Source organism: Amphibalanus amphitrite, unplaced genomic scaffold, assembly GCF_019059575.1.
Source record: "Amphibalanus amphitrite isolate SeventyFive unplaced genomic scaffold, NRLGWU_Aamphi_draft 000109F_arrow, whole genome shotgun sequence".
NCBI lineage: Eukaryota > Metazoa > Arthropoda > Thecostraca > Balanomorpha > Balanidae > Amphibalanus > Amphibalanus amphitrite.
The window spans coordinates 519,986-531,565 of NW_024881604.1; the positions used below are offsets into that span (position 1 = coordinate 519,986).

An 11,580-nucleotide genomic window follows, 5' to 3' on the forward strand; every position below is an offset into this window, starting at 1 on the left:
CTTGCATGTCACGCTCATCGACAACATTTCTGAATTACGTTAGGGCTACGAATCAACTCGAATTTAAGGGTATGACGGAAAGACGTTGGGTATGGGAATAATTCATTTCCGAAACTGTTCGCTCCATGCGATTGGTAAGCTAATGGCCCCGGATGAAGCAGCAGAATGCAGGTATCCCGAGAAGGTCGTAACTTCAGCACGAGAACGTTCCGTTATCTCCTCCATTCTCTCACCAGAGATGGTGAAACAGGATGACGACGAGTACTAGGAAACGTTACTCATTATACGGAGAACTCGCAATGACCAGTGATGCGGAATGTTTATCAACAGCAGCCCAGCGTTGAGCGTCCCACGCCGCACGGAGCCACGACCAGGCCGGGTCACCGCGGTCTGAGAGCACTCCTGCTGTCGGCTCAGCGCCGCTCGGCGCGCTCCGGTGACACCGATACCGGGCTGTGTGTGCTCGCTGACTCAGCGCGGCGCAACCCGTGGCGGTGACGGGGAGAGGCGCAGCGAGCGGCCGGTGCGGCGTGCCTGGCGGCTGACGCTGTACGACCACGGGTTTCCCGGCCCAGAGGCAGCCACTCACTCCGCCAGACTTGTATGCATGCACTATGCATGCACCTCAGTACATACAAACGTTCACCTTCTCGGAAGCCCAGCTGACCCCGGGCCGTGCCTAAGACGGCGCCTGGGCCGGCGAGGTGCAGTCTCGGGCTCGATTTTCGAGTTCCCGGTAGGCAAGCAGAGCGGTGGCCCGGTGCATGTATTGCAGGGTCGGTGGAGCGTCAACTGCGCACCGGACAACAGCGTGGCGTGCCGTGAAGGTCGGCCGGCAGGTAAACGCCGCCCAGCCCATACCGACACGCCGCATCACACTGGCCGCCGCCGAGCGGGGCCCATTGTTCCCAGCTGCACAACGCCGGGCTCCTGTAACCCATGGCCGGAGCAACAGCGTGATGCAACACACAACTCATTTGGCATTGCTAAAAACCGCCGCGGTGCAAGCACTAACCAGCGCTGCTATTGACACTGCACAGGTCAAACGACGTGGAGGGGGATCTCGCTCGTCTGCCCTCGACTCCCTGCAACACCTGATAAGACACCGCGAACCTCACCACAGCTCGCTGCAAACAAACCGGGGTAGTACCTGTCAATGGCGGTTCCAGGGAGGCGACGACAGGGAGCTGCCATCTTGTCTATGATAGGCATCCACTGCACGACACAAATAAATAGGTATTCTGCCCTTTTGGTAATTACAGTGAATAAACCGATGAGATGGATGATACCTTGATTGTGGGCAGCCACGAGGAGAACGGGGTCTCATTGTGAGAAGCCATGAGGAGAATGGCGTCTCGTTGGCTGCAATAACGCAACATTCCTCCTGTGAGCCATGCACAAATTACCACGTCGGTTGATCAAAGTCGTCGTCTCGTCTGGTCTAGCCAGGTAATGACGTGAGCTGAATGCACCGCATACGTCAAAGGAAAGTGTGTAGAGGTATCTGGAAATTCAATCGCTGATTACTAACTGCGCGACATGAGCCGGATTCAGGCAGATCTGCAGCTCATGGTCTGGGAGCGTGCATGCATAGCTCTCAGTTTGGGGACCGCAGCGTTCTCCGAATTGACGCTACACTTTATTGTAGTCTGTCATGACGTCACCGCTATCTGGACAAATCGCATTGATTCGTTTTTCAGCCACGTGTACGTATCGCCTTCCCGTGCACTAGGTAGTTTCCTGTGCACGTATATTTGACTGCCTCGGACCACCAGCACACCGATGGCAGTCGGCCCTGCTGCTATAACGTAACCAGGAGAAATGACGTCACCTGCGTAGCACCTGGAGGACATGGGGTCGGCGACACGGCCGCCGGAAGCGCGCTGACGTCGCTCGGTGCGCGGTGACACATCGTGAGCCGCCCACACCTGCCGCCTGCCGGGGACACTCGACTCGCCTCGCCGGCCTGTGGTGAAGCCCGGTGCTCGTAGCGCGCCTGGATAAGGCACATAGTGCTCGTGCCGACTCCTTCGCTCGTGCTGTCTTCCACGCGATTCTACACTTGTGAATCATTGGCGGATTCTATTATTTGATGGATACCGATTACCGGTATCCCCGTATGTCACTGATCCCTGAACAGCGAATAGGTGACACACGTCCTCGGCGCGGCCTGCCACGATACACGCTTGATATCATGGATGGGACTGCCGCTGTTCAAGTGCCGCAATGGACCACTGCTGTTGCTACGGGTGCTACTCCGGTTCGTTTGCAAACCAGCACAGCAGCATCCATAGCGCCATGGTGCTGTGAGTGCTGCTGTGGTAGGATTGGTGCACTCCGTTTGTTGCGGACCACTCCAGTCGTCTGACCGCCACCGCCAGTGACAGGGGCCACCGCGGACAGGTCTGCAGCGCTCTGAGACTGATCGCAGCGGCGCCCTGCGCACCCCGCCGCAGGCCGCGTCGCCGCTGCCTTTCCCGAAGTGTCGCGGTTGCACAATCCACGGCGCCCCTGGCCGACCATCACGGGACGGCTCTGCTGCGCATGTCACTCGCTCTGCAGCGCCGCTCGCCGCTGGAAACATGCCAGACAGGCGAGCACAAAAATAACGCAGCATGATCGTTTCACGTGCACAGCCAAAGCCCATGTTTTGCAGAAAATGATCGGCTGATTCGTACTCTGAAACGAATTCATTCAGCCGACCGTCCTCCAGACGGGACTGAGGCTAAGACGGTATTGGATATTTCGAAACATTATTCAATCCTACATGGGAGTGAACACATCATGATTTGCCATTTATGAATTTAGAGAGCGCCCATGGGCGCTCTCTAAATACAGCAAGCTTCGATACAGCTGCAGCTGTATCGAAGCTTGCATGATCACAAAATTATTGAAACGTCTAATAGGCGATTTCGCTTTTTTGCTGCCATATTTTATATATCAGATTTGCGAATTGCGGACCTTTCGTAGGCTATCCTACAGGTAGGTACTTACTTAGCTCATACATTCCAGGGTCACCAAGGTCACGCAATGATCATTAAGGTCCGCATCGCACAAAAGAAAACGTACAGGCTACAGCCCACCGCTTAAGTAATTTGCGGTTATTTATAATAGTCACCGTGGTTTTACCCACGTTTTACTAATCTCAACGGATCAGTGGCGGCGGAACACCTTCAATTAAGGGGGGCACTGCCGACTTTTGGTTCCATTCTTTCCATGCAAAACCCACAGGGCTAATGTTAAAATGCCAAAATCAAAGGGGGCACGGTGTCCCGGTGCCGCGCTCGTTCCGCCGCCTATGCAACGGGTGGCTTTGACTGGAGATTTTTTAATGCGGAGTGATAAAAAAGACGTCAATAGATAAAGTTGCAGCTGCAAGGGTAACGATACATGCAGTGGCGTATCTAGGATTTCTTCCAGGGTCCCGCAGTCAAAAGGGCCCTTGACTGACTCGGTTGAAAGGGCCCTAAATGTTAAAAGGGCCCTTGAAGCCTGAGTTGAAAGGGTGTTAACCCGCGCCCTACGGGGGGGGGGGGCGATAATAAGTCGCTTTTAAAACTTTCAGCAATCGATGTGGACAACAGTACCTACCTACCTAACTCTGTTAAAATGCATATCTCGGAATTTTGATAGTGTTGAGCTTAGGTCAGGTCAGTTGAGAAATCTTCATTAAGCCAATGGGAGAAAATTGAAAGACGCCTCTCTTGCATGAACGTTGTTCTTAACACCCAGTTACATGAGCAACCATGTCACGATGAAGCGGACTATGGCACCTGTGATCTCTGTTTAGGTCCCTGAGGTCATTTAAGGTCACAAAATATCTGACGGTTTGTCGCTAATAACTTTTGATCAAGGCACACTAGACTCTAGAGCGATGAAAACACCTTAGATGTGTTCAGTTCGACGATACGGATTGACTGATACCTATATAGCACGACCCGTTTCCGGTCAGGTTATGACCTTGATCAGAGGTTAAATTTTCATGCTGACCTTTCTTGGTCAAATTACTGCTCATTTGACGGGCCACTCGACAAGAGAAGCACGATGCCAGTAAAAGTTTGGCCGTGCAAGTTCTGAATCACACGTTACCTATTGCAGCAAAAACTTTCCGCAAAAACAGCGTCTATTTTGGTAGTTCTTGCCTCCTGCAGGCTGAAGCGTTGACTCTAGGTCAAATCTGAGCTAAGTTTTACAGAAAGAGTGTCAAAAGAGCTTTGTTTGTTTTGTTGGGATATGCCCTTTCGGTCTGACGAGACCATTTCAGGGCCGGAAAGGATGATAGTAATTGAGGGGAGCCGAGGGGAGACATTGGTCTGGGCGGGCACCTTGGTGGTTCACCGGGGCTGAGCCCGTCCAACAGGACAGGCCGACCAGCCCCCTAAGTCCCAATGCACCCGGCTACGGGTGTGCTCCCTTAGGAGCTGCGGTGCGCTAGCATGGAATAAAGTTACCCGTCCAGCCCCAGAACAGGGGTTGTGGCGTGGGGAGAAGCAGAAAGATTTGAATGACCTGAAGATGTGAACGACGAAACGGGTGTTTAAGAGCTATTAACTACGCTTTTCCTAGGCACTGCAGCTCTATTCATTTCCGAGTTATGGGGTGGTTTGTTGAAACTAGTCTAAATTGGACCTAAAAATTGGCGAAATTTGACCTTGGATGGCCTCTGCAACCTGACCTTTGACCTGATCTAAAAAGTGACCGAAGTAATTTCGTAATTATTGTTTAAGTACCTACGCTCTTTCAAACGTTGCTTTTGGCGTGCTGGTACATACGTGGCCCAGAAGCCGAGTAAGAAGAGCCCTGACCGAGTTTCGCGAGGCTCCAAAACCATTCAATCCAGCTCCTTCAAAAGAATTGTTTTGTAACATTTTCGATGTTTTTTGGGCTTAATTGCTAGCTCCATTCATCCCATCTTGCGTGAGGATTCAGGATAATCATCACTCGGGGACCAGTCGTTGAAAGCAAGAAACGACGAGGAGGTCTTGTAAAAAGTCGCAGCGATTGCATTGAGCATTAGGTAAATGACGAAAATATCTTTGCCCCCCACCGCCTCAGGCGATCACGTGCCGTCGCCCGTCACCCACCTGGTCAGGAGGACGCCGTTAGAGCATGCGAAAGGCGCCGTGCTCTCGAAAGGACGCTTGTGAAAGATTTGTCACTTGTGGGTGCATTTTCATCATTGTGGGGGCATAATTCAGGATTGTGGCCTGTGGTTGCATCTGCACGTACACAGGGATATAAAATTACACCCCTGACCAAGATGGCAGTCATAGGCGGCGGAACGGGGGGAGGAACAACGGGGCACCGTGCCCCCTTAATTTTGGCATTTTAACATTAGTCCTACCTATGGGCGTTGCATGGAAAGAATGGAACCAAAAGGCACTTTCCTCAAATTAGTTTTTTTTTTGCAATGGATTTTTTGTGTGTGCTTAAAATGAAGGTGTTCCGCCCTACTGATGGCAGTCGAATAGTGCTGTCTGAAGGTCAACACTGGAGGTCAGCCAGCCGAGCGATTGCGATTATGGCGCAGCAGCTCCAAGCACCAACGCAGCTTGTGGGCGATGTTTAGGCGCGTTGCAACGTTGCAACAGCCTTAGAAGTATTGCGTAGGTCAGTACAGTGCTGCCAGATTTGGAGGATTTCCGCAAATCTGGAGGATTTTGAACTCTATTTGCGGACAAATTTCGCGTTTGGAGGATTTTTGATTCTGGAGGAAAATCTGGAGGATTTGTCACCCGATTAATATATTCAATTTCATGGAAAAATACAACGCGTTCAAGACTCAAAAGACATTTTCCTGCCCAGCTTCACCCTACCCGTTAGGATATATCACTGCCCTTTATCACCGTGAGACTGGAATGTCTCAGTCTGTAGCTATATCCACGAATATCATGGTGACTATTTGTTCCTATTTCGTGTACGATTGTACCATATGTTTTTGAAGGTACCGAACTACTGGCGGATCAAAGGGGGACATTTGGCGCAAATTCCCCCCCCCCCCTCCTGCAGCGTCCAAAATCGAAGAAAATTTTCGTTTTTTTCAAGGATAAAACGAAAACTAAACAACTTTTATTATAAAAAAAGCATCTTTTAAACTACACAGCAGTGCGAAAGGAATCGAAATCCGATGAGTTTTTAGAATTTGGAGAAACCTTTTCGGAGATATGCCCTCCCGCAGCGTCCAAGACCGCCTATCTGGATCCGCCAATGGGATTTGGAGGAATCTGGAGGATTTTTGTAACTGATCTGGAGGATTACAGCCTTCTCCATCTGGCAGCACTGGGTCAGTAGTGCATAGCAATAGCGGATCAAGACTGCCTGGCCTAGGCACAAGTATTTGAAGCGTAGTATCATCTTGACATCCGTCTGGGCTGCAACCTGCACACCTCGATCTCGGTAAGCTGACTTTGCATTCGTGAAATGATGTCAAGAAATCAAAATGAAAAGAGGTTGACTACATTCTCGTGACTAATTTGTTTTTGTATATTGAGTCCAAATAGGACCCTTCTTGGTGCATTTTTTGGCAACTTAGCAATCTTTGTAATATTGGGTCTTGGCACACCTAAAAAGTTTAACTCAAACTGGGTGGTGGCCACAGTTGGCACTGAAGAGTGTAGGTAGTAGTTGGGCAAACTAGACCTCTGGAATCAAAATATGGAGGCATCAATGGGTATGTTCCAGTCACACTTCCTAACACCTCCAAACTCCTCCAAGAGCAAGGTAGAGGAGGTTGGAGCTATCTAAAGGAATATTGGTTGGAGCAGGGCCCTCCTTGGCTTTGTAGGAGCTAGAGCTGCCACTGGAACAGGGAAGCAATCTTGGAGGAGTTTAGAGGTGTTAGGAAGTGTAACTGGAACAGACCCAATAATTTGATTCTGGTGGGAGGAGCCATGTCCATTTATGGCCATGGAATCAATTTTTTATTCATTTTGGTAGGTACCTGTAGTACCTACCTTTTTGACTTCAAATGTATCATTACGGTGGATAAAAGGCCCATCATGACTGTGATATTTTTGTTTAAATAGGTAGAAAAATGCAGTACCCATGCAAAAAGTATTACCTCCATACTAACAAATTGTTGCTACTTGCTTTGGCCTTGTGAATGGCAAAAAGTCAGAGCCACCCTCCATCACGTAAAAACTGTTTTGAGAGAATCACACTGTAGCTACCTGTTATTTTTTGTATCATGAATAACATACATAACAAGTAGTATTCAGTGGCATATCTAAGGGGGGTCCTGGGGTCCTTGAACCCCCTCCCCCTGGAGCCTAAAAAAAATTAACTATGAACAAAATGAAATGACTTTGAGGGCCCTTTTGACCACTTCCTTTTTTTTTGCATACTGAAAAAGTATTGGGGAACTCTTTTAGGGACCATTTGAGGACTATCAGAGGGCGCCTTTAGGCAAATGAGGGACCTTGTGAAGTAAACATAGGGCTCTTTGGAAATTGGAACAAACAGGATCCTCTCGGGCACACAGAGGGTCCTTTCAGGCACATTGAGGGCCCTCTCAGGCACAGAGGGCAATCTCAGGCACAGAGGGCCCTGTCAGGCACAGAAACAGAAAATATATAAGAATAGCTCATTTCTGAAATAATATCTTTTTCTTCACAGGCTTTCACAACATGGATCCATCCAGGGAAATTCCAAGTGAATCATTTGAGCAGGCTGAGGGCTCAAAACTAGCCAGAAAAATGAAGGAGTCTCCTTTTATGGTGGCAGGTAAGCCAAAAGGCACATCAATTTCACATGCCTTGACCTGAAGAGGAGTACACATTAGATGCTATAAACCTACCAAGGGAATGCAGTGTGAACTAAAAACTAATGTAAACACTGGATAGAAAAACTTTACACTACTGAATATTTTTTCCTTTTATCACAGTAAGTCTAGGTCATCAGCATAAATAAGAAAAAATAACACATTTTTAGTTATTGACCTAGCATCTTCACTGTAGTAGAATCCAAGATTACACGTTAAATGAGTGTGGATAATTATAAAAAAACATAAAAACATGAATTTTTCAGCAGCATTGAAAACTGTGAATAAACATTGGTGAATGGTATCGGTGTTTTGACTGCCACCAAACTCTTTCACAATCGATGCTTTGCTTGATCGCAGGTTTAGCTGGTCTGGTTGGCGTGGTTGGCTACAACCTGTACCACTTGCGGCATAAGCCCAAGGACATGAAGCTGTCGGTGTACCTGATCCACATGCGGGTGGGAGCTCAGGGCTTTGTCGTCAGTTGTTTGACGCTAGGCGTTTGCTACCAAATGTACCAAGAACACATGAAGCCGAAAATCGCCCAATGGAGGGAAGCCAGCAAGAGCAAATGAACATTCGCTTGTGTGCCATTCTTCAATAGAGCTTTATGTCTGTTACGCATCTAACTACTCGTAGATTCTGTCATGCTTTGTGATTGTTGAAATTGAGGCAACCTTAATGTTGCTTATTTGTATTGTGCTTGTTTGCTGATGATATTAAACCAGGTTACGCAGGTTACGTTACGCGATATTAAACCAGGTTAAACCAGCTTACGTACGCTGACGATTGCCAACCGCAATATGTCATGATTACATTAAACTGCATTTTGAGGTACCTCACTGGCTATATGTATTTGCCATTTTCACCACACGGGTGTCGGGTAGGTTCATGATTTTACAAATTATCAAATTTCATGCCATTCTGATTGCGGGCCATGGCACGGTTTTACGTGGATTTATATTTATTCAGTGCTTAGTGCATGCTTCGTTGGCTTTTTGTTTCGTAACCGCAGGTTATTTGAAAATCAGTCAAACAGTTTTCGTTAAAATTGTGTGTTTCTATTGCAAAACAACCGGAGCAGTCCGTCACCGGGCTATACTTTCCTCGTTGTGCAATCCGAACTACAAACGCTTCTGTGCTACTGTGACCTCAGTGATGCACCGGTCGCTCCAGGGATTTATTTTACTCTGAAATGGCCGATACATGTCCAAATGATGAGACCAACGACGCTATGAAAGCTCTGGTCCACGACTGATCCATACGTAATACATGTCCAACATGAGCTATGAGCAGGGTTACTTTTAAAGGGGGGAAGAGGGGAATTTCCCCCCTTCGAAAATTCCGCTCCCCCTTTCAAATCGTGTCTGAACGGCTAGGGAGGGAAGGGGGAATTTCCCCCTTTCAAATTTATTTTGGAGCCCATTTTCAATCAATTCGCTATTCAGATTCTATAGCCATCGTTAATCAGATTCTCGTCATCAATCAACGTTGCTGGCGTTAAGATAATTATTAATTTTCAATTTTCGGTTCCATCCAACCATTTTACGTTCAGTGCAGCAGGAACTCCAGATTTGACCCGATACCGATCGGATAGTCGGTGGGACCGTCTCTTGTCTTGTCTCTTCCGTCTTTTCGCAATCACTGACATATCGGTACAGGCGTCGGCGTAGAAACCGGCGGGGGACGGGATTACCTCTCCGAACCAAGGGTGGATACAGGGGGAGGGGGGCAATGGGCCATGGCCCCTCCTTTGACGCAAAAAGAAGGTGACCCCCTTTTGGACCCCCTTTTATATTCTGTGTTCTTTCTCAGAAACGACCCATTTATTCACGATTATTTTCACTTTTTCATCGACGCCAAGGCCAGACATCTAAAATTTTTGTCCCAATATGACAATGGCCGTGTTTAACCATCCTCCAAACCGGAATCATTGAAGGAAAAACAACGTTATTTTTGTCCCATAGGCATTAACCCTATTCCTGGCGGGGGGGGCCTCAGGAGCCCCCCCCCCCTGAGGTTTTTTGGTTATTTCTCCCAAAGCGTTGAGCTAGGAAGCTCAAATTTTCTGACTTTTCCTAAAAGGCTTCTACGCAACATGTCTGAAAATTTTGAGTTGATCTGACCTCAGGTCAGGTCACCAGAGGCGGTTTGGTGACCCTACCTCAGAAAAGTTTGCAATCACGCCAGAGCTAGAGTTTTTGACCGATCAATTTCTTCTCTTCAGGCTTTAGTTAGGGTACCAGTATGTGCAATTTGTATATCTCGGAATTTTGATATCGGTGACCTAAGGTCAGGTCAGTTTCGCGACCTCCCCATTATAAGTCAATGGGGGAAAAATCAACTCCCTGTTTTTACCACTAAAACGGGTCGGAATGGCCCCATATACCATACATGACTTCATATACGATCAACCTTCACTACCTTGAGGTCTGTTTTGCTGTTGGGCAGCTGTGAGGTCATGTGACGTCATCAAAGGTTACCAAAGGTTTTTGGCCAATAACTCCGTACAGGAACAAGATACAGACGCGTGGATGGTCTCATTGTGTTCAGCTTGTCAAGACGCATCGAATGATATACATGATGACCTCGAGGTCACGTGACCTGAGGTCAACCTTTGAACTTGACCTTGCGAGGTCAACATATATATCATTCGATGCGGATTGACGAGAGGATCACGATGATGCCCTTAGTTTGTTCCTATCTTGACTAATTCGAAAGTTATTCGAGAAAAACTCTCTCCATATCTAGCGCCGCCATTTTGACTTTTTCGACCCCTGTGACATCATCTTTGACCTGACCTGAAAATGACCTTAGTAAAAATTGTAGATCTTGACCGTGCGTATCCGATGCCGTTTACCGTTTGTCGCTATCTTGCTTCGTTCTCGAGATCTCAGGGGGGGGGGGGGTCGAATCGGCCCCCCCGCCAGTTTCTTGTCCCGGCGGAGCCCGCCAGGAATAGGGTTAAAGCTTTGAGTAATAAATGACTTTTCTCTTTATGCAGCATTCACGTTCATCTGCTTTGCATGCAGAGCAGGGCGCAAAAAAATGTACCTCATCACAGCCGGCTTTCCCAATGGAACTTTCACTGCTCACTAATACTAATAGTAATAATTCAAGTTTTGTGCTTCATTAGTTTTTGTTCGGATATCACTGCCCACCTTGTAGTTGTAGAGGTTGCAGTTTTGTAGCGCCGTCGTTTCTCTACATACACGACCACACAAAGAACTTTGGAATTGCTCGTTAACTGTAGCTTTTGTGAGCGTTTAAGAATTTCATGTTTTTTGCTCATTTTTGCTCGAACAGTTTGACATCAATTACTCCTGACCTAAGGTGACCTAAGACTTGAAATTTTGTGCGAAGGTTTCAAATTGATGCCCGGTAAGGTACTAAAAATTTGGCGGCGCTGCGCGCCGCCGTTTTTTCGCTTTTCAAGAAAACCCACATGGGGGCCAAAATGACCTCCAATCAGGGCGCGGATTAACCTCTCTCTTTAGAAAGGCGTTACTTAATGTTTGGCCGGGGTATACCTACTAGTTATTGATACCACTGATAGGTTGATACTACTGATTGGCATTTGCAAGGGCGCAGTCAAGTTGGGACCTCCCCCGCCCCTTACAGCCAAGGTAGGTGCGTATATTTTTTAGCAAAATTATTTTTTGGTAACCTTCCAAAATAAAGTGGCTGAAACCCGAGGAAAGAATAGGATTTGGGGGTAGGTAAGGTTCTGCGGGCTCCATCCTAACAAAAAACCTAATGGTATTGCCGCCCACCCCCCTTTCAGATGCCCCTGGATCCGCCTTTGCCCCGAACTTTATTCC

At 47.9% G+C, this 11,580-nt stretch overlaps 1 long non-coding RNA gene across 1 annotated transcript; it reads left to right on the forward strand.

The window, feature by feature from the left end:
* The first annotated feature begins 6,264 nt into the window (after nucleotides 1–6,264).
* On the forward strand, nucleotides 6,265–9,044 carry LOC122380932. The gene is made up of 3 exons (XR_006256424.1): nucleotides 6,265–6,396; nucleotides 7,615–7,722; nucleotides 8,120–9,044. It is a non-coding gene; the product is annotated as an uncharacterized LOC122380932 (long non-coding RNA).
* The last annotated feature ends 2,536 nt before the right edge of the window (nucleotides 9,045–11,580 follow it).